Source organism: Phyllobates terribilis, unplaced genomic scaffold, assembly GCF_046119375.1.
Source record: "Phyllobates terribilis strain yellow unplaced genomic scaffold, ASM4611937v1 Scaffold_4595__1_contigs__length_59095, whole genome shotgun sequence".
NCBI classification, from domain to species: Eukaryota; Metazoa; Chordata; class Amphibia; order Anura; family Dendrobatidae; genus Phyllobates; species Phyllobates terribilis.
This window is the reverse complement of record NW_027367346.1, coordinates 38,884-45,053: the sequence shown is the minus strand read 5'-3', so window position 1 is coordinate 45,053 and position 6,170 is coordinate 38,884. Positions and strand designations below refer to the sequence as shown.

Sequence of the window (6,170 nt, the reverse complement as noted above, 5' to 3'; positions counted from 1 at the left end):
GGATTATTCTGGAATTGAATTCGAAACTGTGTAAATTCGCCCCTCAATTTTGTTCGATGGAAGATACTCAGCAAACCTAATTCGCCAACCTGAAATTGATTCCAGATCTAGCCATGACCTGAGATGTAGAGGAACTAGTCGAACCTTGAAGAAAGATGAATTGGAGGAGATGTGACGAATTTCAGGGAGACAAAGTGCGGGAAGACCGGGAGGGAGAAAAAAGGTCGCAGTAGCATTCACCGGAGAGGAGGTCGAACATGACGATTTCTCTTCCTGAACATGACGATTTCTCTTGCCAACTTCGTTCTCGTTCTCTCCTTTCAAGCTTCAATGGCGATTTCTCTTCAGATTGCTGAGCGAGCTTCCGATTTCGAAGAACCAGAGAGAACAAAAAACTTGCTGAGCGAGCGAGCTTCGAAGAACCGAGGAAATTCAGAACCACCAAGCTTTGATTTGGAGAGGAGGAGAATCGAAGAACCAGAGGAGGAGAACGAGAACGAGAAGAGAACGAGATTTGGAATCATCATGTTCAGGAAGAGATTTGGAGAGGAGGAGAATCGAAGAACCAGAGGACGAGAGGAGGAGAATCGAATAAGCTTTGATTTTCTTTTTCCTTTTTTAACCTTTAATTTTTTATTGTAAATTTGGAATTCTGTCAGGGGTATAATTGTCTTTTCGTTAATTTGGATGGAAATCTAACGGAATCCGTCTAGGGGTGGCTCCTGATAATAAAAGAGTGAAATTTGGGTGGTTCGGAATAATTATCGATATAGGGGGTGGTTCCTTGCAAATTCGGCCATATAAGGGGTGGTTCCGTGCAAAAACGCCTATTTTTTATTAGCATTTTATATTTATGTATATTTAAAACTATAATATATCTATATATTATTTTATATATTAAATAAATCGCATGCATGGTACACAAGTTGAACTAGTATAATGCTAAAGCAAAATGAAGATAAAAATTATGTGTGAATCTCTCATTGATTTGGACGAATGTTATTTTGAACTATAGCCCCATGACATTCATTTTGAGAAACATGTAGCAGAAATTATATACATTTTCTTTACTATTATATGACTAGGATACTCTAACTTAATAAAAGAAAAGATATAATTTATAAAATTAGTCTATTATTTTGAGAATATCATTTTTCTTATTTTTAATTAGAAACAATATGTTCTATTTTATACAATGAAAAATCTTGTATTATTAAAATTTCAACATTATATTTTATATTTGATTTCAAATATATCCTATAAATAAAAATAGGAAATAACTAAAATAAAAGCACATAGAATCACAATTAAAAAGATAGTATTATATAAACAAAACGCTATTTATTATCCATGAGAAAAATATTTACTTTTTGTGACTCAATATGATATAATTAAAATTATTTATTTATGATATTTAAAGCTATACATATATCTATAAATATTTTACTTTTAAGTATAATAATAATAATATCAGATAAATCGTGTGCATGGAACGCTGGTTTAACTAATGCATTTCTAATTTGGCATTGGAGTATTCAATGTTGAATAGTCTGCACTATTCTGTTTAGACGGATAGCCCAAGAATATTTTTTTATTTGTTACACATAGTTATATATGATAATTACACAAATTATATTTCTATATTTTTTAAATTTAAAGATATGCAATAAATAAAAATAAGGTTAAGGTTCTATTGAGCAAGTTTTACTTGTGAGAAATGAGAATAAATACTAACCATTTGATTTTTTTTCGAATCCAACGACTAGGATTGATCACATGTTCAATGGTTAAAGGTCAACGCCATCAACGGTCAACCTGTTGACAAAAAAAATCCGACCCCTTTTCTCCCATGAGTGCAACTTTTTTATTTTTCAAAAATGTGCAACATTTTATATGCAAATGTGCAACAAAATCTACACAAATATGCAACAAAATATATAGAAATGTGAATAGCAATGTAAGTTTTTTGATGAACCAATTGTGCATCAGTTTTCTATACATGTGTAAGAATATTATGCGTAAATGTCTAAGATTTTATTAGTAAACGTACAAGATCGTATGAATAAAGTGCAATTGTTTTAAAAGTAATTATGCAATATTGTATATGTGCATTAGAATGTAATTAGGTTTACTTGATTCCTATGAAAGAATGTGCATTGAAATATCATTATTGTGTGGGGTTCTCTTACAAAATGTGCAATGTTTTTCTTAACAATGTGCAAGCCTAATGAATTTGGTTATTGTAGATGCGCATCAAATATACATAACTTTTCTACACATGTACAAGATATTCCTATTGAATGCGCAAAGTTTTATGAGTATTTTATATGAGTAATGTGCAAGATATTCTAAGTAAATGTACAATGTTATTATGATTAAATATAATTGAAATTTTAAATATATAACATTCTTAATTATAGTGCATTAGTTTCGTATATATGTGTTAATCTTCTTAGTAAATGTACATGTAAATGATAGTAATATATGCGAGTTTGTAATATTGTCATTTGAAATGTAATACAAAATACTTATAATTTTTTTGCACTTACATGTTCAAATCACTGCACGTTTTTAGTAAAAAATATTGCACATTTTAGAACGTGATAGATTTGACTTTACAAATCTCATACAATATATATGCAAAATTTCTAGCACATTCTAGTATAAATGCAACGCATATTCTGAGCAAAAATGTTTCACATTTCGTGTGGAAAATCTTCCTTGAAAAAAAATAAATTTTTGGGCTCCAAAAAAACAAAACCGAAGTCAATAATTGGTCAATGCCGGTCAACAGTTAGTCAAAAGTGGTCAACGATGTTGACTTAGTCAACTCATGTTTTTTTTATAAAGATAAATGTATTATCAAAGGGGGAAAAACTTTTTACAAGACTAAAACCTAGGTATTGCTACGACCTAAAGGACCAAAAATCACGTCCAAATGGAGAAATCTAGCCCACAACATGAGAGAGTCCCATGGTAGGTAATGTAAGCCCAAAACTATTCCCAGGCCATTAAACAAACAGTCCAAAAAAGTAATCCCTATACCCGACAAACCACAAGATAAAGCCAATAAAATAAAGTACAAATGAAGCATCAACCTAATTTGTTGATCTCTACGGGAAGAGTTACTTCATCTTATACCATTTCTATATTTGCATTCAGTAACAATACGCTTCACACACTCCTCAATACTAGCAGTCATATTTCTGAAAACTCTATTATTTCTTTCCAGCCAAAAACAATAAAGAGATGCGCTCATTACCATCTTAGCAATTTGGAAAAACACCCCTTTAGGCTTCATGCCACTAGAAAGAAAATCAGTCCACTCCCTTAAGCTTTAGGACGGAACCTGATGTTAGCCCATGCTAGATTATCACGCAACACTGAATTGGAATAGACACATTCCCACCAAAGGTGCTTGATAGTTTCGCTGCCCACATTGCATAACGAACATTTATCATCACTTATAACATCCCACTGCATTAACCGAGCTTTAGTATGTAACCTCTCTAAGATAGCAACCCAATTAATAAAGACCCACTTTTTTGCAGCCCACCCCTTCCAAATAATCTCACACCAGTCAACAACACTGCCGTAAGACCTAATCACATTATAGAGAGCAGTACAGTTCGGTTTACCATTGGTTTTCATAAGCTCAGTCCATCTGTTCTCATTGGATGAATTCATACTCTAAAACTGGAGCTTGATATCATCTTTCACCCGCAGAATAACCTGTCAAATCCAGGAATCATTGTCCTTTGGTGGCCTACTCTAAAAGTTGTCAAGTTTGAGTAGCACCTCATACGCATAGGTTGTCCATATATAGATTACTTTAATGTGTGTTAGTCAACTTCTGTTAAATGAGATTAAATCTTAACCATTGAATTTTTTTAATTTCAATAATTAGTATTCATTCTCATTTCTTATTCATAAAATAATATTCCCGAATTCCCATAAATCGATTTAGAAAATACTGGCGTGGAGGTTTATACATAGCAATGGAGCTTGTGGGCGGATATTCTTTGCGCCAAATATATTAGACCTGATCTCGAGGTGAGGTCCGGTATTTCTCACATTTGGCGATTAATAAAGCGGGGCTTACATGATGTGGTGGTCCCGGGGAGTAAGTGGCATGTTGGTAAACGTGATCTAATGAGGTTTTGGAGCGACCCGTGGGTCCTTGATACGCCGCTTCTTGGCTGCGCGATTGGGCATATGTTTCGGAGGTGGAACAGAGCATGCCGATGTGCAATTTCTAGTGCGCTCATGAGGGTTGGCGTTGGCATCTCTTTTCCGCTAAGCTCCCCTGCGTTATTATCTTGAGGATGGCCTCAGTTACTATCGCGAATACGGAGTTGGACAACGACTCAATTATATGGGCTGGGACTGAGGAAGGAAAGTACACGGTTTTCAGCGCTTACCGCGCTCTCATACATCCCTCCCCCGAGTGCGACGTTGATCGGGATTTCTATTGAAAATTTTGGAGCGCTCGGTGCCATGAGCGTGCTCGCTACTTTGCTTGGCCGGTTTTCCGTGGGGTGATCTTGTGTAATGCTGAGCGTTTTAGGCGTCACATGGATCGTTCGGGGTTGTGTGCTCTAACACCCCGGAGACCCTTTTGCACCTTCTTCGTGATTGCCCGAAGAGCTCGGGTATTTGGGAGGAGCTTTGTCCGCCAATATCTAGGTATGATTTCTTTTCTTCTAACTTCCATCAATGGATTAGACATAATTTGTTGCAGGACCCCGAAGAGATGAAAGTGTGGGCGGGCACCTTCACTATCGCTATTTGGCACATTTGAAAGTGGAGAAATGAACGTACGTTCTGGGGCGAGGAGTATGGTGGCAACAAAGCGGCACTCATTCTCGCATCAAGCAAGGACTACGCCGAAGTTACTGTCGAAGGGCGTAGATTGACCATCATGGAGAAGTAGCAGATTCAGGTCGCGTGGATTAAGCCGGATGAGGGATGGGTCAAACTCAACACCGACGGGACCGTGGTGGAGGGTAGAGCTGTGGCGGGAGGAGTTCTCCGGGATTGCAACGGCATTAGGATCCGAGGTTTCATCCACAACATTGGGTCGTGCTCCGTCCCGGTTGCAGAGTTGTGGGGCGTTTTTTCAGGTCTTAGTGTCGCTTGATCGTTGGGGTACGAGAGGGTTTATGTGGAAACAAATTCGACCTTGTTCAATCTTTTTCTGGGTAAACCTGTAGATCGTTGTCACCCCCTGTCCAGTCTTTGTGTCGGTGACACAAGACTTTTTGCGTAGGAACTGGCATTGCCAGGTCCATCATGTGTACAAGAAAGCCAATCGAGTCGCGGACTCATTGGCCTCCCTTGCACTTTAGTCTTAGTTTAGGAGTCCAGGTTTCGGATTTTCCTCCTAGGAAGTACTTTCGGTTTTCGATGATGACGCTAGGGGACAGACTACACCCTGCTTTGTATCCCAATTTTATTTATTTTAATTAACGTATAAGGAGACTCCAACTCTCTTTAAAAAAAATAAAATAAATTATGTCAGCCTGATTATTTGGCAAGAAGCTAAATCAGATCGGATACAATAACAAATTAAAACAAAATACGGATTTCAAATTGACAGGTTTTGAAATCCAGTCGACTGAATATCTGGTTTAGGTATCCAATCTGAAATAGCCGGATAACCGACTTATACCGGAGCGGATCGGGTCGATCCGAAATCAGCCCTGTGTGATGTCTAAATGATCAAATCAGAATTAACTTAAAAGACAGTACTACTGGATTTACTGGGCCTCGTGGGCTTGTAAATATTGGACTGCAAATTGAAAGGGGCCGCGCGAACGCAGGCCCCCACTACCACAAATTATAACGTACACTCTTCCACTATGGGAAGATGTTAAGCCGGAGCTCCCACGTAGTGCAATGTGGGCCCCCAGCCTAGGCCACGGTCCTTCTTGATCGACCGAAGACCCCGTTCAGGTAAGTAATTTGCTCGGTGGTACCCTCTCTGCTTTTATACCCCACACCTTCCTCCTCTCACACTCCTCGCCATCGATGTGGGAATCCTAAATCAAACGGAAGATCGTCTCCCTCTCTTCTCTACACTGCCTGCTTCTCCACTCTCGACTCTGGTTGTTTCAGCGGCTGATCTCCGGATACCTAATTCAATTTGTTGCTGGGAACAGATTGTATGA

General features: G+C 37.9%; 1 non-coding gene across 1 annotated transcript; it reads right to left on the bottom strand.

Moving 5' to 3' along the window:
* Positions 1-5,801: 5,801 nt before the first annotated feature.
* Positions 5,802-5,963, bottom strand: LOC141249476 (U1 spliceosomal RNA). Its single transcript, XR_012312227.1, has one exon. It is a non-coding gene; the product is annotated as a U1 spliceosomal RNA (small nuclear RNA).
* Positions 5,964-6,170: the final 207 nt, after the last annotated feature.